Raw genomic sequence first — 21368 nt, 5'->3', positions numbered from 1 at the left:
TGAAAGTGGCCTTCAGAGCTGCCTCCCGCCGCAGCGCCCGGAGCCACCCGGGGGGCGCCCGCCCTGAGCGTCCCCGGGGCGGTGGGAGCCCGCCGTACCGGCAGCCCCGGGGCGGGTCGGGCGCGGGTCTCTCCGCAGCGAGCCGTGCCGGGCGCTAGGTTCCGGATTTGTGTCTTTTTTCTCCCCAGGAAAGGCAGCCCCGAGCGGGAGCAGCGCGGCCGGAGGCGGTGGTGAGCGGCGGCGGCCCGGCCCGCTGCGCTCCGCGGCGGCGGCGGGTCCCGCGCTGCCCGTCCGTGCGGAGGCGGCCGCGCCGAGGGCGCCCTGCGGCGGGGGACGCGCTCCCCCGCGGCCCGGAGCGGCACACGCCGCTCGCCTCCACGGCTCGCTGGAGAACTTGTCTCTTGTTCGCCGCTGTAAGTTGCACTTAAGCCTTTTTTTTTTTTTTTTTTCCCTCCCTTCTTTACTTTTTATAGCCAGCCAGGGTGTAGTCGGACTGGTTTTGTTCCGAACCGGTGCTGAGACCGCAGTAATGATAACAATTAGGTGATTTGGGGGCAGTGCCGGTTTGGATGTTCTGAATGCTCTGCTTACGAGGAGGCGGGGTGGAGGAACAAAATGTTTGCGGATGGTTGATTTTTTAACTGGAAGCCTGGAAAAGTGGGAAAACAGGGAATGCCTTAAGCTGAATCTTAAGCGGAAGGAGGAGGTGGAGAAGCAAGGCAAGGTAGATGAGAAGGAGATTACCTTCCTAAACCGAGTTTGTTTGCTCTTCCCCTGTTTTATACGGCATGAAGACCTGATGTTAACGTTGTCATGCTATATTTAAAAATAATTGTATTATTTGTACTGGATAGCTGTGATGCAGCTTCAGTTCATGTAATGAGGAATGCACGCATTTATGTCTGGTAAAGCAGCGACACAAAATGGGAATTGCTCAACTTAATGAAGATCTCCTTGTATAACCTTGGCTACAACATCTGTATGTTTTAGATTGAGGAGGCACATTTTAACCCGTAGAATAAAACAGAGGCATTTTTTTGGATAATACTGCTTACCAAATTGCATTTAAAAATTTTGTCTGCAAAATGGCTTTGAAAAATTTGAGTGATGCTGCTTTAATGAACCCGTTACTGCATGCTGAATGAAGTGCATCTGTGAGCACGGAGCCCTAGTTGATAATACAATGCAAATTTGTCTTCAGAGTAAAGGTGTCGGATTTCATTAGGTTCCAGATCTGTGTGGATGAACCAAGATTGGTGTTTTCTTTAGAAAGCAGCCCTTCCATGATGGGGTTTTGATTGATCGTTTTTATTTCTTTTTCTAACTATGGGAATTAAGCACTTATTTCCTTTAAATTGAGGCATAAACCAGTTTTGTAAAAGGGAAAAGAGTTTTTGCTGCAGGTACTAACTGGGTAGCAAGTATCTGTGGTCTCTCAGGTGGAGAGTTTGGTTGTTATTTATTTGGAATATATTGCTGGGCTAGACTCCATTCCCCTTCAGCTGAAGTGGTGGGAGAGACATGTGAAAGTATTAAGGTAGAAGTTTGTGGCAATTGTAATCATGGAGATCTCTGAGTTGTGTTTCAATGTCAAGGCTTTTATGCCTTAGGCCATCAGATGCCATACCAATTATTAATGTAGAAACAGTGTGGGAACTGCACAGTAATTTTGTCTTGGTTTTAAAAAAACAACCCCATAGGTTCTATTTAGGTAAAGCTAAAATGAGAATTTTCTCGATTGAGTGTTTTGTGTGTATATCCCATTTTGGTGATAGGAAGCGAGGGATAAAAGATTTTTTTTTTCCATTTTAAGTGTTTATTTATGGCCAGTTGATTAAAGGATGTGCAGTTGGTTGCTCAACATTGCATTAAGAGGGTATTACTGATGCTAATAAAATGCTTAGTTTCATCACTGCTCTTTGGGATAGGCATACTTAGCTCTCAGTTGTGGTTCATAAAATGTCTTGGATCATGAAGTCAGAAGCAAAATGGGATGTCAGCTCTGGCTGTTGTAGGGCTGCAAAAACTTGCTTGATGAAAAAGGCTAGCAGGTGTAGAGGCAGGCACTGACACAGACCTGTGAAAGGGTGGAGCTGCAGCCAGGAGTGAAGACTTAATATGAGGACATGCAATTCATGATCTATTTTTTCTATCATAAAAGGTATTAATGTAATTTCAGACGTGCATCATTGGTTCTAGGCTTGAAGAGCTTTCCCCCCCCCCCCATGTTTATCTGAAACGTTGTTTTAAAGTTTGGGATTAACTTTTTTTGTTATAAAAACTATGTCCAAATGTGGCCTCTTCCCCCTTTTGCAGCTTTTCAAGGGTTTGGGTTTTTTTCATCATGCTTATAAGCAGTCTGCTGGCACTTTGGGAGCATTTTGTTCTTGTGTAACTCTTGCTGTCTTCTCAGTTTTATAAATCTGTCTTAAATATATCCATTAAAATGTCTATTTCAGAACTATTAATTTTGCTACTATGGAGGCATTTTTTATTTCTGAGATAGAACAAAACTTAAGAACATAAAATATTCCAACTGATTATTTTGAATTTCAATAAGGTCATGAGGATAATTTTAGAAATACATTGGGAAAATGTGAAGTAGGCTAGTAAGAGAATGTATTGAGGCCCATTTGAATTTCTTTTCTATTCCACTGTTTTGTTCTATAGCATGTCTATTGTAGAGAAGAAAAAGGAACAGTTTTCTCCATATCAGTAGTTTAATCCCTTCAGCAAGGGGGTTGCTGCAAGCTATTGAGTTCTTACAGCTACTGGTTAGAAATCCTGGATGCCCTACTGGGGTAAAGAAGCAGAGCTTCTGCCTTCATCGAAATTTCAGTCACACAGGTTGGTTTCCCTAATGCTGACGTTTTCAGAGGTTGAAATTTATTCTCTTTGACCCTAAGTGATGGCTGTTTGGCAAACAGTTTTGATCTCTTGTTTCCTTGGTTTTCTTGGCTTCATGCAGATTCCTTTTATTTCTCCCCAGCTCTTTAATTTAAATATTTAAAAAGTCAATAAGGCATGATTTATGATCTTAATTTTTTTATATCTTTGTTTACTTATCTGTATTTTAGATTTTTATTTTATTCATTTATTCAAAAGCAATTTGTTAATAAGCTATTACATGAATACAATAGTAAGTGCAGTTATTTCTTTTATCAGTGTAAATACATAATTTTCAGAGCTGCTAGGTGAGGGATGTGTTGATTTGGCATGTAAAATTAATCATATGTTCAGTATCTTTCTGTGAGTGAAAAAAGTTGCATTGTTCTGTATTTTATGTTTCCAGGGAGATTTGACTCGAGTGACTTGATTTCAAATATATCTGTCTAAACTGCAGCTTTTAAATAGTTTTAAGCTTTATATTTCACAGGAGTTTAGTATAATGTTTGAATGAGGACTCTCAAGCTGAGGTTTATAAAGTGGGATTTGATGGCTCTATGAGACTTGAGATACTCTCTAATGAAAGGCAGTCAGTGTTTTTTGGGGGTTCAGCCTTACCAGCAGTGATGAACCTAAGGCTTGATTGTAAACCTACAGATTATGGTGAGGCTGAATGGCAATAATTTTTGATTTTTAATTCTTATGCAGCTGGCAGCACAAGACTAACACAGTCTGTAGCAATTTTAGTGTTAGCTTTGATAGTAGTTTTGCACTCTGAACTTTGGGAAACCCGTTAGGAGTTGGAGAGACTAGAACTGTTTGGTTTTTTAACTGCATTTTTGAATATGAATCGGGAGATAAAATAGTTTTAGATGTCTTTTTTTGCATATGTAAAGCTAAATTGTCATTGTCTCAGTCTCTTTAATATTGAATTCTGTGGCACCAGTTTACTGCATGAGTTATTTGATTTAGAGTCTGCCACATGTCTTTTATGTAAAGTGAGGCTAAGCATTTACAAGTCTTTGTTTTCTTTATGGAAGCATGTTTAAAGAGCACTTATTTTGAATGCAGAGACAGAACTCTTTTCATAATCTTGATAGCTGTTGAATTGTATGATTACTAACCAAGTATTTGTCATGGTTCTTTCAAGGATTTGAGTCTGTAAGTGGAGTGGAGTCCTGCAAAGCTGTGTCTTACTGCTTCAGCTTGTGCTGGATGCTGCAGTGCAGTAGTCATAGTTCTTGTTCCCTGCTTAGTGGATGGATGTCTCTTTCCAAGAGACATCAAGTTCCTGAAAAAGGCATGGCTGTGTAGAACAACTTTTAGAAAAGTGTATCATAGAGATGGAAGAGTTGTTACTGGGACTAGTGGTTCATGTCTAGGCCTGAGAGGCACTTTGAATTTTTTGTCAGTGTTTTAATACTCTTTTACTTTTGGTCTTAGGCTCTGTGGAATGGGAAGAATGCTTTCTTCAGATGGATTGTAGAGATTAGTGGAATGATTTTTGAAGACCAAGTTTTATTTTCTAAGTTTTCAAAAGTTAGAGAAACTACTGGCATGTGTCATATAGTTGGTTTAAAGTTGTATTGATCTTTGTGAATCCATATGTTTATCTTCAGTCCTCAAATAGCTTTTGGGGGTGTTTAAATTTTGTGTTGTTTATTTACCTTTTGAGGTAACAGGATTTGTACCTCAAAAAACTCACATAAGCCTCAGAGAGACTGGTTGTTATTCTATTACTGCAGCTGTGAGACGTGTTGGATTTGAACCTGTGCTTTAAGGCAGCCTTTTAGTTTAGTGAAAGCTTCTTCAGTTAACCCTAAAATATATACTGTTTTTCCTAACTGATGATGTTATAGTAGGTTAAAAAACCTCAACTAGCCAAAATCATCAGGAAACAAGTTCTTCGAGGCTGCTAGGAGGTATGGGTCAGAAGTTGAGCATAACTTGGAGAAAAGATGCCTGTTGGGTCTGCCTGTGAGACTTAGTTATGTTTAATGTACTTGGCTGGATTATTTTGTGGATTTTAAAGTTTACTTTTCTGGGTGGGAGAAATTGTCAAGCATCTTCCTTTGCTCTGTAGCCTGCTTTGCTGCCTTCTCTGTGCAGTGGATGGTAGGGTTCCAGGAGGTGCCAAGGGCCGCTTTTGTAGCATGGCTCTGTTCTGTGAGTTTCTCAAATCATTATGTGTTTTACAGCATCATCAGCTAAATCAATTGTCTTTTGACTTTTGAATAAATAATGACAGGCTTATTGTATGCTGATGTGATGTGAAATAGGATTAATACAGAACTTTTTTTAAGAGTGGCAGATAATATCTGTAAAACGATTGCTGTGGTGGTAGAACTTTCTGTATGCCAGTTGTTCACATCAGCAGCTTTAGTACATATCTTGGGTTTTCTTCTTGGTGGTCATGCAGACAGCTCTCTCTAAAGATATACAGACACTTAATACATGAATTTGTGTATTTGACCAAAGGTTGCTGTTGTGGTTTAACCCCAGCCAGAAACTAAGCACCACTGCTTAGCCCCAAGAACATTTTTCATTGTTCTTGGAACTTTTTCAAATTACTGCAATTTTATTTTTATGTTGTTTTTATTAAAAGGTACTGGTCTTAGTTGCTCACTCAAAATGAATTCATCCTATCACTGGAAGTATTTGGTGCAGATCTGTGATGATTGGTGTTTATGGGAGAGGTTATTTCCTGGTTTTTAACTTTTTGTTTTCTTTCTTTTTGTTTGAAAGAGTGGTTTCATTTGATTTCAAAATTGCTGTTTATATGTGTGGTTTTATCACTTGGTCTTACTACAGCAAATAATTTGGCAGGGTAGACATGGGTCTTTGGCTGAAGGTGGGGACATCAAGTCTCCCAGATCAAAACTTCTTGCATTTGAGTAATTATACTTCGGACAAAATTTAGTCTGGTCTCCTGAATTGGATGTTGCCAACACAGAGGTGGTTTATTGGCTCGGACCTCTGTGACCATTAAGGGTTGGGTCACATTTGGTGAACTTCTGGGCAGGGATTTTTAGCTTAGTTTTCCTCTGGGAGAATTCGGGTTTATGCATACCAGAAAACCTATAGAAATTAAAATAAAACATTCTGAGGGTGACAAAGCATTTAACAGACCACCCCAGAGTGACTGGTGAATGTCCATCATTGGAGACTTCTAAAGCTCGACAGGACAAAGCCATGAGCCACTGGGAGCGATGTGGCAGCCAGCTCTGCTCCAGCGGATGTTGGACTCCCGGGTTAAACCTCCGTGGGCTCTGCTGGCTGCTGGCTGGTGATAGCTGGAGGGCTCCTTAAAGGGCACTGCTCTTGGAATTGCTATTGTAGGTACAGCTTAAACCAACTTCAAAAAAGGAAAACCACCCTTACAGCAAGCTTTTCTTAAAAACTAATGTGAAGCATTTTCCCTTTGGTGTCCAGCCCATTTCATGTCTCTTGCAGGGGTAGCAGCACTGCTGCTCGTGGCTCTCAGGTCACAAACCTGCGACAGGAAACCCCCTTTGCTTTATCTTGGGGCACACAAGGGAGGCAGTGGGTGGTGTGTGTTCTTCTTTATTTATTTTTCTTCAAGAGACTTGTGTAAGCAGAAACATACACATCTTGCTTTTTGGCAGGGCCACAGCACAATTTTGCTCTTGCTGAAGAAACTGGCAAAGATCAGACTTTTTTTTCTTTTTTGCATTTCTGAACTGTAACAGAACTTTGCATGTTTGAAAATTAAAGAAGACAATGGGTGAGGAAACTCAGATTGCAGGCTTAAAAGCGTTAGAGCTATATAAAAGTCATTACAGTTTTTATCTCTGAACTGTTTAAAGATCTCTTTTTGTTTTTATGGACAAGGCTTCTCACTTTCTGAATTACCAATCTATTTTTTTAAAAAATTTTTAAAGGCTAAAATGTCTGATGCTATTTTTGTAATATTTTTGCATGTGTCAAATAGAAGGCAATACTGGACCTCAACAAATAAATCCTAGAGGGCCTTCCCTCTTTCTGCTGGATGCAGTTGAGATTTCTAGTATTTTTCTTTTCAAATTATAAGGGCTGAAATAGGATTTTATGCTTTTAGTCCATGCTGAAGAGCTGCATAATTATGCAGAAGAAAGTTATGGTTTAGCATTTTCATGCCTTGAAAATAAATATAACTTCATGAATGACGTGATATTGGCACTGATTATATACTTTCCAAATGTATTTAACAGCTTGTTGTATGAATCAGAATAAAATAGTTCAATAGACTGCACTGTATTGATCATACAGCAGCTGGAAGAAAGAGCGAAACACGATGCTTTCCCACAGCTTTTGCTGAAGAAAACATTTAGAAGTGAGGAGGAAAGGAGATACTTCTGTAAAAGCTGTTAACATAGTTTATCCTTTCCTTGGACATTTTTTTTTTTCCTTGACTCTCCCTTATTTTGCAGGCTTTGAAGAGGGAAGTATTGACAGAAAGTCAGTTCTAATTTTGTTTAACTTTCCTCCCTCTCCCTGACTTCTGCATTGTCTAACAGGGTAGTCATTGACTCATACTTGACATAGCTCTGGGAGTTACCAAATCTAGGACTGTTTATTCCATTGACATACAGAGGTTGTAGGAGAATCTTGGCTAGGATGCCTCTGTTAATATAAACAAAAGGAAAATGTAAATACCATCTTAAAATATGCCATCCGTTTGAAATTGAAAAGGCTTTTTTAAAAATAAAGATCCGTGGGTTTTTAGTGCTTGCCTTTGCAGTGATATGAGTGGTTGTGGTAGTCTGGAGAACTACCTGCCACAGACACTTCCACTCTGCTATTTGAACTGTGATGCACTGTGGAATAATTTAAGAGCCTTAAGTTAATTCTTGCCTTATCATACAGTTACCTCCCTATCTAGGTAAAGCCGGAAGATCTGCAGAACTTCACAGGGTTTTTTGTCATGTGCTAAAATCATCAGGATTTTTTTTTTAATCCTGTACTATTGTACTTTCATTTTCAGCTGGAAATTTTTTAGGGTTAATTAATATGCTAGATAACATTTGAGTATAGGGATAGATTATTCTGTCTCCAAACAATAGTTTAGGGATTGGGTGTTAACTTGTAATAATGTTCTAGATTTAGTATTCTAGATTTAATCACTTGTATATGTAGTGTTGATGCAGTAAAGACTTTCAAATTTGTTGGTAATTTGAAGCACATCTCCTGTAAAACAAAGGTGTGATAATAAGCAGTAATTAAATGTTGCAAAGGGTGCTAATCATTGTTATTTTAACAGGAGTTAGTCATTATCTACTGATTGTTGACATCATTAAATATAATTTTTTAGTATATAAGTTGGTACTTTACATACCTGAGCAACTCAATTGAGGTTTTCCATTCTTGCATTGTTGAAGTATCTTTTTGTTTTTGCATGTTAAATATAATTACTTGTCTCAAACTGCCAACAATTTTATGCCTGCCAAGGGCAAGAAGGCACATATTGTGAATGTGCTTTTTAACTGAGTCATAGAATGCATCAGTTCTGAAAAGAGGGGCAGGGGGAAGCAGTCATTTCAATTCATTTAGTTGCAGTTGTGTGGAGCTGGCTATGTGAAAAATAATTATAGGCAAGGTAAACATGGCCTCTTGTAGAGGCACAGAGTGCCCAGAGGTAAAAATTCTCTGAAGTGCTGGGTGAGAGCTTAACTGTTCCTTATTTTCTGTAAACCTGCACTTTGCTTAAAAAAACCCACAAAGCAATTGATAGTAGTAATGAAATATTCCCAAGTATTGTGCAGTCTAACTTTAGGTGACAGGTGTCTATGTTCTTGAAGCAGGGCTTTAAGTGACCTAGGGCCAAACAGTATCAAAGTATCTTGTATCAAAGACTGATGCAAGTATGAAAATTAAGGAGCAGTTGAAGGAATTCTTAGATAAAAAATCCTCATTTAATCTTTCAGTTACAAGTAATAGGAAGAAGTAATTAGAATTAACAAGGGTCAAATTTGAAGTAATAGGTGAAATGTAGAGCTAGTGGGCAGATTTAAAATCAAGTAATGCTTTGATCACCTTCTTGTTTGGAACACATTGGAAGGTAGTGTTGTGAACATCAGGGAAGCTGGAGAGGAAAAAGTGATCCAGAAACATCCATAGTTAGCATGGCGAATGCTTTTTGGTAGAGAATAGTACTGAAAAAGTAATTTTTTGACTTGTGTTTAAATATTGTAGCTAAAACTATGTGAACAAGTGAGTCATATCATCTGTTTGTGCCTCTCCCTTCTTCTCTCCCTCTTTGCTAAGTGTTATAATTTGTAAAAGAGGGGTCCAGAGATGTCTCATTTTTTAGCTTTAAAAGTGACAGAAGAGTTTTGTCTTGAATCTGTTTGAAGGGAGGTGGGAGAAGAATCAGCACAGCTTGATAAAAATGAAGCTTAATGCTTAAAGTTCTGACTAGTTTCTTAAGTATGGATCCTGCTTTCCTCCAGAATGCTTAGCTTTTTTTTTCCAGGTATTGTCAAAAAACAGAACTAAATTAATGCTTTATTGAAACTTATCTACAAATTAGAGCTTTATTCCTTGTAACAGAAGTTACATAAGGATTGTATAAACATTGTACCTGCTTGTGTGGTTTTTCATGTTCACATTGTTACATAGGAAAAGAAGAGGACTTGTGAAACAGTGCTCTCTATTTCAGTGGCATTTTACAGGTTGCAATAAAAACTCCACTCTGCAGCAGTATGTGGGTGTTACTTATTTGCAAGTGAAGTAATTTAATGTTAGTGTTTAATAGTACTTTTGACAATGAAGTAATGGTATGTGTAGTATAATGTAAAATACCCCTAAATAGTGGTTGGTTTCTGCATTACAGTATTTTCCTGTTGCTGATGAAGGACGTACAAAAACCTCTTTGTGTCAGATATTCAAAGCTGTGTTGCCAGGTAGAAAAATTCCTTCTGAAGGTGGTGGTGTTTTTTTGTTTTAGATCTAGTGTTAGTGCTGAGTGACTGTTCTGTTGGTTTAAAAATGTTAATAGCAAATAGCTATCTTATTTGCTGTAACCCCTCTTTGTTATCACTTTAGTACTTAGCTGAGATGCCAAAAGCTCTTGAAATACATTGTAGCTTCAAGCAGGTTAGGTACTTGAATACTGGCACCCTGGGTTGCAACTCAGTGTATTTTATTATCCCTGAGCTCAAAATTTTGAACCAAAGACTTAGGATACTATTGAAGTGCCACTGCTGTTCAGTTTATAACAGTGTTAATTAGTGCTGAATGTCGTTAAGGTGAACATATGCAGTGTTAATGAAACTACTTCTGAAACTGAGCTATTGTCATTATCTCATTGAATGGTTGTACTGGAAAGTTGTTTGACTGCCCCACAAGAAGGAGAATTGACAAGGCCTTACAGCATATGTACATCCCTTGGGAATGGATCACCTGGTCTCAGTCACCTCTTCAGAGATACAGGATGGTTAGAGACTTGGCTGCAAGGGGAAGGATTGTTTTAATAGCAATATACAGATTTGAGCATAGTCTCTTCTCAGGGCCTTTAGTTGTCTTGTGAACACAAATGACTTCTCCAGTCTCATGATTACATGTGAGGAGAAAGCTGTTGCTTCTGGTAAGATTAATATCATCTGATCTGCTCCTTCCTTCAATCTAGGAAAGAAGGATTTGTGTGGAAAAAGTTCTGTAAATGGTTTCTACTAGTGGCAGAAGCAATTACTTATGGGAGGAAGTTTGATATCTCACTCCTCCTCACTTAGTTTCAGACTATTCTACCTATCTTGATTAAAAAAAAAGGGAAATGAATCAAGCAGAATAATTACAATATTGACAACAGAGAGGTATTTTGTACTTGTGTCTGTATTTTCATGGACTGGAAAGGGCGTAAGACCTAATTGGACATCTTAGGCAAAATACAGAATCTTCTGGATAAGCTAGTGTGGTGCAGCATAGTTGCGTGACAGTGGTGCCGCTCTGCATTGCGTGCACTCTATTTATTCACGGATACTAATGAGATTGTATTTTTATGTGACATTGCTGTAATGTCAGTGCCTTGTATTCATTCATTAGTTTGCCTCATTGAACTTTGTGAAGTAAGGAAATGCAGGTGCCCTTGAACAAGGTGTGTCAACACACACAAGAGAAATCTGTACTAGTGCTCAGACCAGAAACTGCATTGGGCTTTAGATTTCATCCCACTATGGACAAATTTATTTATAACTAGCTGCAAAGCTGTGCTGGAGACTTCTGAGCTAGCTCAGAGGAAGGCAGGGACTACATCTGCACTTGTCTGCAGCCTGCTTTTTGCTCCCAGGAGTGGCTCTGTTCAGCTCAGACTCCTCTCCTGCTGTTTGCTGGGAACAGTCTCTGGCCTTGTGGGATTCCATCTACATCAATGGCCCCTCAGTAAGCTTGAACAAAACCGTGACAGTTATGGATTAATGCTCAGACCCGTGCCCTGGACTTATTTTATTTATTATTAAAGCTTTAGCTGTCAGTGACTACATGGCACAATGTAACACTCTGCTGAATTTGTAGTTGCAGGCATATAGCATTTAATAGTGGTAGCGTAGCATTGCGTGTGAGCTAACAGCCTTCCTCTTCAAGCCTGGGGACAGTGTTGGGCTAACGTGGCTGTTGCCTTTCTGGTTCTGGCATTAGCCCAGCAGTTTTAGCTCAAAGGTCAGAAGATCAATGGTATAATACCTGACATGCTGCAAATTAGAGTAATACTGGAATAGATTGCCTTGGATTTTAATTGCCTGCGAGATAAGTCTGTTTTAGTGAGCTCCTGTGCATCTTGACCTGTAGCAATAGAAGAGTAGGTCTATAAAACTGCAAAAGGGATCAAACAGAATGCATACAAATGCATAGAAATTGTCAAATCTAAGGCCATTTTAATGTATTTTAAAGTATTCCTTTAAATCTGGATTGATATCTAGTGTAGGCTAGATGTCACAAGACATCTTCAGAAAGAATTGTTCAAAAGTTATGTGTGAAGTACTGCCATTGTCTTTGCTGACACTGCACCGTGTGAGAGTCAGTCAACATGCCTCTCATTGTCACTTGCAGTTTTTACATTTTATTTTTTGTCTAGCTTTAACAAATGCATGCATAGTGTTCTTCAGCTGAGCATGAGGTCGGGTATCTGTGCTGCATGGCAGTCACTGCTGAGATTGCAGTTGCAGTGTTCTGCATTTCACATAAAAGCTTTCAGGCAAGGTTGCTCTAAAAGTTTTAGGTCTATTATGGAAACCAGCTGGGGTGGTTATGCTCTATGTGTTCCTTCCACTTTGCTTCTTTCTTCTCCCCAACTTCCTAAATATTTTTAATTTGCTGTGTTTTGGTTTAGCCCCTTGTGTGTCCAAAAGTGTCCAACAGGTCTTGTGAAAGCAGACTAATGAGTGGGTGAGATTGAGTCCCAGCAGTGGTGAGAGCTGTAGCACACACAAGGATAAGCTGCCAGAGAAGCTGTGTGAAGAATGCAATTTCATGGGAGGAATTTCAGCTGGAGTGTATGTGTTTTTATATATCAAGTCTGAGAGAGATTTCAAGGTACTTTGTTAGTTCATGTAATTGCTTGTTCCCTATAGATTTTTGTCAAGTTTTCCTTCTGGAAAATGTGCAGAAGATGAAATGCAGTGGGAGCCTGTAGTGGCATCTGTGTTTAGGTTGCTCAGTAGTTTGTAGCTAAATGTCTAATGTGACGTCTGTCTTTCCCTCCAGTATGGTTAGTACTACTGCTATATGAGCAGCTTTTGTGGTTTTTTTGGTAGAGGAAATCACTTTGTATCAGTGAAATGCCCTCCACCCCCCGGAGTATTTTGAAATAGCATCCCCTACCAGTGTTACTGTTGAAAATTGAAATATTGGTTACCAAAAGCTTTTTCATAGTACCTTCCCTCAAGAAGAATCTTTGCATTGTGCTACAGAGATGTATGAGTGTTTTTAAGGCTCACCCTGCAAAATTTTGTGAATGTCAGAGGAGGACAAACACAAATGGGATCCTGCCCTTCCACTGTCCTCCCAATTCACTCTTACCAGACATCTCTGACTTCCTTCTGACTGCCTGTGCTTACTGGGAAGTGCCTTGTAAGTTAAAAAGAGGTGGTGTGATGAATATGAAAGATGTTTTTATTTGTGCTTTTGCTGGTCTGACCAAAACTTAAGCATTTTTTACCTTCAGTCTTTTTTCTGTTCTATTGGAGAAGTTAAGCAAGTTCATTTTGTACCTAGACAAGGGATGCAGAGACTAGTTGTTTCGGGTCTCACTGGATAAGTGGTATGAGACAGGATCCGAAAAGGACATCCTGACTTACAAAGACTGAATCTTATGCACTTGTAATAATTTTGATTGTTGGACAGTAAGGCTGCAGGTAAAGCAAAATTTGTAATGATTTATTTTTCAACTTGAGATTGACTAGAAGACAGGTGAGATTTCTCTTGTTGTAGAGATGCAAAACTGAGTGTTTATATCCATTTCAGAAGGAGAGATCTTTGAATAAGGTGCATATTGACTTTGGTTGTCTGGGACAGTGGCACTGTGGGCCACTCCTGTCACAGGGCCAGACTCCTGTTTCTGCCTCTCGCATCTCAGCCGCTGCTGTACGTGTGTAGTCTGGGATCAGTCAGCTCCTGCTTTCCTTCCATTCCATTGCTCCTGAGATTAGAGACCTTTGATCCCTCTTTCCTTCTAGAGTTGAGGAGAATACTTGTTTCTTCACCTGCACTGACTATTTGCATGGCCTACTACTAGATGATAGTGATTACAGATATTCTAGAATAACTTTTTTTGGTGCTGCCATAACGATTTCGCAGTTTAGGTGACAGTATCTGTCAGTATCAGTATCTGACCCTTTTTCAGGCATTCAGCATCAATCAACACTAGGTTTAAGAAGCCACATACAATGTGCAACACACAATGCATTTGAGTTTCTTAGTAAAAGGAAGAGAGAGCAATAGCATGGAAAGCCATGTAAATTGGTGTGAAGAGTATATAATAATATATATCCAACTTAAGTTTACAAGGTTAGAGCACTGGTTCAGTGATGCCCCAAGCAGGACTTTCAGTACTGGGTAAAAAGTACAGTGGTCATATGTAAAGTATCAATCTCTTAAATTATTCAGTTGGCTTTAATTAGATCAAAATATTTACCAGGTAGCAGCATGACTTATTTTGCATTACACATAATTATTTAGACCAGTATGATTTTATATAGAATTAGATCTAATGCACTTCGCTACCGCTGATACCAGCTTGGTATCATGTTCTGCCACACTTGATAAAAGTTGAGCATGTGCCTGAATCTCATTTGGATCAAATTTATGATGTTTGGTGATGTGATGGTGCAGAGATAAACTGTAAATGCTTGTGGAACCAGTATTTCATCTCCTGTAACTTCCTGACAACTTTGTCTCTACAAATATTTGAGAAAGTGTACTTGTCAACTTTTTTTGTACCTAACAAATAACTCGCTTTATTCAGTGTTTGAATGGTTTGAAGGGTTGGTCTTTGCATGCATTGTACAACCACTGTTGTCTAAAGTTATGAATGGATGCTTTCAGACATGGTAAACTGATCTTCATTGTATTTATCTTTTTGTTCATCATCTGTTCTTAGTCTTATGCCAAACCCAAAGCCTAGTTCTAATTTTATAAAAGGGAAAAAATAATTCAGTCTTAGTGATGCAGATTCTTTCTTGAATTCTCTTTAATCCTTTTGACAGATATGAAACCACAAATATTTTTATCTGGAGAATGCTAAAGAAAAGAAGGGGACATTAGAGGAGAAGATTTTAATGGGATCATAAATGTTCTGTTTGGATCTGTCTTATTAGACATTACTTGGAAATTGAATCTCCTTCTGAAGACATTTACATGTTCCAAGTTCTCAGTATTTGACCTGATTTTATTATGAGCTGCTATTTATGTTTCAAGACATGAATTGGACTCTTTTAAAGTCTTTTGACCTTTCTTTTGCGAAAGGGAAAAACATACTCTTCTAGCCTTGTGACTAAGGGTATTTTTATAAAACTCAAAAAACCATTCACATAGGATCTGGGGTCAGTTTTCTACAGAATCGGAGATGCTGAGGTTTATAAGTAGTGTCTTGGATGCTACAGAATATGTCTGAATCTGCGGTGTCCAGAAGTGCAGGGTAAAGAGATTCAACTGTGGTAATGTTGTGAGGTTTTTGGCGACGTATTTGTTAAGGGCATGGCTTAAGGTGATTTATTTTTATTTTGAACTATGGTAGATTTTAAAATTGTCTAATTATTATAGTAGAGATTCCATTTAAATGTTTCTATTTTTTAGAAATGTAGAAGATTTTCTATTTTCTCTTCAATAGTGGCATTTATCAATAATGTTTAGAAAGAGGAAGGGTTATTTTTATTTCGTTTAGTGTTTCATGTGCTACAAAAGTATCTTCTTACACATTCCGCAGCGGAGGAGTCTTTCCTTGCCCTGGTGAATTGAATTTCAGTAACTTACAGTGATAGTGACTTTAACTTAGTCTTTGCTGTAATCTCCCTTTATACAGGGGCAGAAAGCAAGATGTTCCCTCAAGTCTACTCCAGAATAACAAGTGCATGAGTCTCTGCCTGTCCTTGTTCCTCGTGTACTTCAGCCCCCAAACGGCTTGGTGTGGTCTCTGCTGAACTTTCTTTAATCCATCTGTGTTACACTGGGCAGGCTACAGTAGGCATGCTCATTTAGCTGGGATCTCACTACAGCTGAGTAAAAGTAAATGTCACTTTTAGGTTTAGACAGGGCACCATCAAGCACTTCAAGGCAGATATTTTTAACTTGCTCTTATCTACATCTTGAGATTGTACGTTTTCAGAAATGTCTATTTTTATTCCTAGATGCATGAAGAACCTTAGATTGAATAATGTTTTACTATATTACTGTTTCCAGAGAGCATTTTTTACATTGTTTAGCTTGAAGTAAACTTTCTAATTCATAGTCAGCTTGTTTCATGTGGCTGCAGATTTAATCAATGTATTTCTCTGCACTTTGAAGCTTTTTTTCTGTCTAAATTGAACTGGTAGTAGTTGCACATTGTATTAGTTATCCTTCTGATGCATTTTGCCTTGAGTGGCGTGTTATATTGCATTTCTTCAAGCTAGGCATCAAGCAAACTGGTGGTTGTCTGAGTGAAAAAGTAGTTTTCTGCCTTATTTTTGGTGTCAGGTTCCAGTTTATAAATTACTGTTTGTTTGATCTGTATGCAGGGATGCGCTTTGCATCATATTTTAATGTGCCTAAGTCAGTAAAAGTCATGCCAGAATAAATGCTTATGGGAGAAGCATGCAAGTGGGCATTCTCAGTAACAGTGGGTAGGGAAATGAAGTAGTGGAAGGGAACAGAGAAAAGACAGCAAAGATATTTTTGTCTAATGCAAATCAGTCTTTCACATGGACCAGTGAAAAAAGATGCTTTGCCCTTGCTACTTGTATCTTTTATCATATTTCTTGTGATGTCTGACGGGCTGCACGATGATGCCAGAGCAGAGGCAAGCTGCCATAGACTCTCTTGGTGCAGAGTCCAGGTCATCCAGAAACTGGATTCTTGGTTTAGGTTCAGACACCTCCTATTTTTTAATATTGTAGTATTGTAAATATTGTAAAATGTAATATTTTTAGTCATATAACTTTGATTTTTGCTGAAGACTAACTAAGACTTGCTGGGACCTATACAACATTATTTTTTGTCAACTGCAGGTCTTATGCCAAGGGCTCTCAGCAGGTTGGATCACTTGCTTCATTTATAAGGTAGCACACAGTGTTTCAAGACATAAGGACAAATCAGTTTGCAGCCTTTGCTTGTCACAGCTGTCTTGCCTTGCACCTCATGGGAAAAGTTTTATCAGGCATAATTATATCTAATTGAGACACTCTTGTTATCTTGCCAATGTTACTTTTTTCTGTTAATTTGATCAGTGGACACATGAAATAAACATGTGTACAGTGCCTATTTGAATGGCCTTGTGCTTCTTGGATTATTTAAATGATTCATTTAATCTGCCATGAAATTATGTGGGCTGTCACATGGAGATTTAACTAGCTTTCTACCTCTAAGAGTTTTATTTCTATGAAGAAGATTTAATATTTCTAATCACTTGTACAGGATGAACTTATTTCATAATGCATGTGCAGCTCACTTTCTGTAGTCACAGGTATGGACTTTTTAAACTGCAGCTTGCTCTTTGTAGAACAACTTCTAAAAAAATTCAGTGTTCATGGTTATCAACTTTTTCAACCTTACTGTTGAAGTATTATGTGTAGTACATGTAGGTCAGCTAAACCTTACTAGACTTGTAGGAGCTTAACTTTTGGTGTATATGTGTAATTCAGGAACACTTTATGAGAATGCTGTATTTTAGGATGGGGAGACTCTGCCTTGAGTGAAATAGAGGTGGCTTGCAGGGGGATTATTGTAGGGAAGCTATAGAGATATTATTGTTTCTGGGTGAAAGTCTGTCTGGTGTCCTGGAAATACAAATCTTGAAATAGAAGTGCTGAGGAATTGGGAATGAAAATGACAGGAAGGGAAATAAAATTCTTGTTACTTCAGACTTGAGTTGCCTTTATTGTGTGAACTGTTCTGTATGTGGAATTACTTGTAGGATGGATTAGCTGAAGAAAATTTGGATATGGTAAATTTGAATTAATTTTTCTTTCTTCCCCATAAAGTGCATTGTTAAGCTTTTTTCTCCATTAAAAAGTATATTTTTTCAGTGGCAGAAATACAGAAATTTTGATTTGTAGCCTAAGGCAGTCTTTAGTTGGAGGGGAGGTTTGCCTGTGTGTGGGAATTATTCTAAAACTGCTTTCTGTCATCGTTTGCTTCTAAGACAGTGATCTACACCAGATAAACATTTAGAATATGTCTTGACTGGAATATGAGAGTTAATGGTTTATTTTTGCTTAGGTAAGAAGGGTGACTCTGAAGACCTTGCTGGTTATACTTGGCTTTTAATATATACCAAATTTGTGTTTAGTTATGGAAGGTGAACCTGCTTTAAAGCAGCTGTGGCCAAGGTGAATGCAGTCCTGTTTTGTTTTTTTTTATTAGTCACTGTCTTACCAACTGGTGAAATTAAAAAAATAACCTAGTACATATAAATATGCTTCAGTTTTTGATTTCTGTGCTTTTAAAAAAAGCCTCATAAAATGTCACTCTCTTTCCCAAAAAGCTGACAGGAAAAGAAAGAGAAATGCTTGGTACAAACCCTTTTCTAGCTTAGCAGTCATACAGAGCGGTGGTGCTGCTCTTGCCATGCCAGTGTGTTTGTGGAAGACGTGGTGTGTCTTGCTGTGGCATCACGTGCGGTGCTGGCAGGCAGTGCCTGGAGTAGAGGGGCTCCCAGGTGCTGATGGCCTTCACAAAAAGTACTGCAATAGCCTTGTTTGTGCTGCGTGCCTTCCTTCTGCATCGTGCATGAAACTGGGAGGGATGCCTCTGTTTCAAGTTTCCTATGCTTGTTCATAAATTTCTATTTGTGGTTGCTTGTGACTTCATCAGACTTATCTCAATTTACTTGAGGGGCATTAAATTTACCTGAGGGACATTAATACTTTCCTGCAAAGGCAACTGAATGCTCAGTGGGCAGGTAGTCAGCTTTGTTAATTTTTTATTTTTATTTTTTCATTTTTCCTCTCAGCTGATGCTTTTGAAAAGTTGTGTAAGAATTGCTTCAATTAACGAGCTTCCTCTTTTTGAGAAGCCTTTCCTTTTTACTTGTGGGAGAATAAATGATAGAGTACTTGCTTGATTAGTCTTTGTTTTCATGTGTTTTAGTAGACAAAATGGAGACTGTTCTTAAAAGCTAAACTCCACTTTGCATAATTGCAGCAACACTAAGTAGTAGATCATACAGTAATTAGCTGAACAACTGGCTAATGACCACTGAAAGAGGAGAGCAAATGGGCAGGAGAGGTGTACTGCTGCTGAGCCTGTACCAGTTTATATTCTGGTTGAGTGTCTTCATTAAGAAAAAACGGCGCTGACTTAGCATACTGCTTTTTACTGTGACTATTGATCACTGTGTCTCCTGAAAGATAACCCTTAACTCCAGACTACAAAAAGAAGTAAAAATTTATACTGGAGTATGTGTTCAAAAGTATAATGAGATTTCCCTATTTTTATATTGAGGCTAATAATGAATGTTATAAATGTTTTCATTTTTTGTACTTTTTTGTGATAATGGCTTTCAGTGAAGGTGTATGTAAGAATCTTTTTAATGTATACGTTTGCTTAAAATTAAATTTTAAATTTAATTAAAAATTAAATATTTAATTTTTAGAATTTACTGATTTGTAGCTCTGGGTGTTTGTAAGGAGGTGAATTGAGAACTGAATTATAAAACTTGGAAGTAGTTCTGTACATCCAGGCCTACTGCTATACCCTGCTGAGAGACTTTGGTAAAGGTCACCTTAAGTATCAGAGGAAGGTTAATTAGGAAAAATCACCACCAAACAAAAACCCACTGGTTATTTCTTATAAGAAATATACAGATCTGGCAAATTCCCCATCATTTGTGGATCTGTTCCTGTAGCAGAGCCATGCAGCTCCTGTGCTTGTTTGAGGTACTGTCGCTTCTGTGTGGAGTGGACGAGTGATGTTCGCAGCAGGCAAGTGTTCAAACTGTTGGTTCAGCTGAAGAGCGATCTTGCCAAAAGGGCTTTTTGTGTTTTGAACAAATTGCACAAATTGATTCTTTTGTGTACCTAAAGGATGATGGAGGCATATGGTGCATCCATAATTGAACTTGCCATGTAGTCTTACTCACTTTATCAGTTTGCTCTGTGAATTGCTTATATGGCTGCAACTATAGCTACAGTTTTGCTTGGTAAGGTTGTTACAAAAGAAGAGAATGAGTTTAGAATGCTTAATTTTGGGGAAAAAGGGATTTTTTGGTGCCTGAATCTGTATCATGATGCTGTTGCCATTGCAGCAGATCTTCTACTTTTGATATATTTTAGATGAAGATTATTCATTGGACTTGAACAGATGTTGACTCTGACAGGAATAAAAATCTGAAGATTTTTGTGAACCCTGTTTTTTAGAACAGCTGTCTAACAGAATTGATGAGCAGGTTAAGAATTCCCTTATCTTGCATAAAACTCTTGTGGGTATCTGGCTACTGTAATACAGAACATGCCACTTCTTGCTACATAAATAGAAAAACAGAATTATGAAGGGTAAAGGCAGCAGTCAAATTCAGTTTGTGTGTTTCATTATAAGGCAAAATACCATCATTTGGAGTAGTTAACCCTACTACTTTCCACAATACCAATATGTGGTGGCAGAACACTGTTGAGGGAAGGGAGGTGAAGTTTTTTGTTTATTTTGAAATGTAACAAAACAACTGAAGTGCCATGTTGACAATGGAGCTTGGAGGAAACAGTTTTTAAATTAGGTTTAATATATTGAGGTCATGACTGTTACTCAGGAATAACAACAGGGAGTTGCTTTGGTTTTGAAATATACAAAAATGTATTTAATTTGAACTGAAAGAACGTTTTTCTTGTCAGATATTGACGTTTTGTCTGATAATCTTTAGGCATGCAGTAGAAAGCTCACATTGTGAAGAGGATGGAACAGAAGTGGGCTGAGAAACTTTCTTTTGAAGGTCTGTTTCACAGTGTATAGCTAAACTGTATTTGTAATTTTTTTTGTTAATTTCTCTTAACTTCCTTAGCTACATAGCTGTAGACTATTCATTGTAACAGTTTCTGACCTTTTGTTCTAATTGTTAATGGAAGTAGAATGATTTTTTTAAAAAACATTGTAGGAATTTAGAGAGATTTTGATGGACAGAAGGAATCATCCTGCGGCCAAGTTGAGTTAGTACAATGGCTTTATACTTTGAAGCTCTTGTATTTCTACCAAAGAAAATGTAATTGCTGCAGTGCAATGCTAACATAGATTTGGCTCAATTTTTCTTTAAAATGCAAAGAGCATCTGTGCTTGAGATGAGTGGAATAAGGGGAATTTACCTGTGTGCAGGTAGATTTTTCTTTTTTTTCATATTTCTTAAAGGCAGCTGAGGAAAGAGCAAAGGTGGTTTAAACATACTGTAGTGTTACAGATAAGCTAACAACATTGAGGTCTTATTTGTTCCTTGCAGGTTAGAAAATTATTGAGGATGTTAATAACTTTTTTTTGCTAGTATTATCTTTTGAGCAGTACTTAAGAAGGCTCTTCACTGCAATGAGTTCAGTTATTTTTCCGAGAATGGTTTAGACTTTGTCTTTAATTAACTGTTTGTAACAGAAAAGTATTTTGTGAATTTTTGAAATTTCTTACCTAATTGCCACCTAAGCTAAATTATACAGAGATAGCACTTGTTAACCTATGCTGTGCCAAGTGCCCCTCTTTTCTGGATGTTAGTGAGCCTTTCTTCCATGCCCACAGGAGACCTGTGTGGTTAAGACAGAATAGAGTGGCGAGCTTTTGTTTCACTGGTTTTGGTGTTTTTTTCATTTTTAATTTGAAAGCTCTAA

The 21368-nt window shown here is 38.2% G+C and overlaps 1 protein-coding gene across 3 annotated transcripts in view; it reads left to right on the top strand.

Annotated features, from left to right (window-relative positions):
- Positions 1-295: 295 nt before the first annotated feature.
- SIPA1L1 (signal induced proliferation associated 1 like 1) overlaps positions 296-21368 on the top strand; it is a 199121-nt gene continuing 178048 nt past the window's right edge. For 2 of the 3 annotated variants that reach the window (XM_014252045.2, XM_014252044.2), the window contains exon 1: positions 296-413. The gene's annotated coding sequence lies outside the window, so the exon portion shown is untranslated. Of the gene's footprint in view, positions 414-706; positions 725-21368 lie in introns of those variants that run through there. The other variant, XM_088057235.1, reaches the window with a different exon arrangement.

This window comes from Pseudopodoces humilis, chromosome 7, assembly GCF_049639895.1.
Source record: "Pseudopodoces humilis isolate 2021_Gansu_Grassland_sample_001 chromosome 7, ASM4963989v1, whole genome shotgun sequence".
NCBI classification, from domain to species: Eukaryota; Metazoa; Chordata; class Aves; order Passeriformes; family Paridae; genus Pseudopodoces; species Pseudopodoces humilis.
The sequence above is the reverse complement of the archived record's forward strand: the minus strand, read 5'-3'. Positions and strand labels throughout refer to the sequence as shown.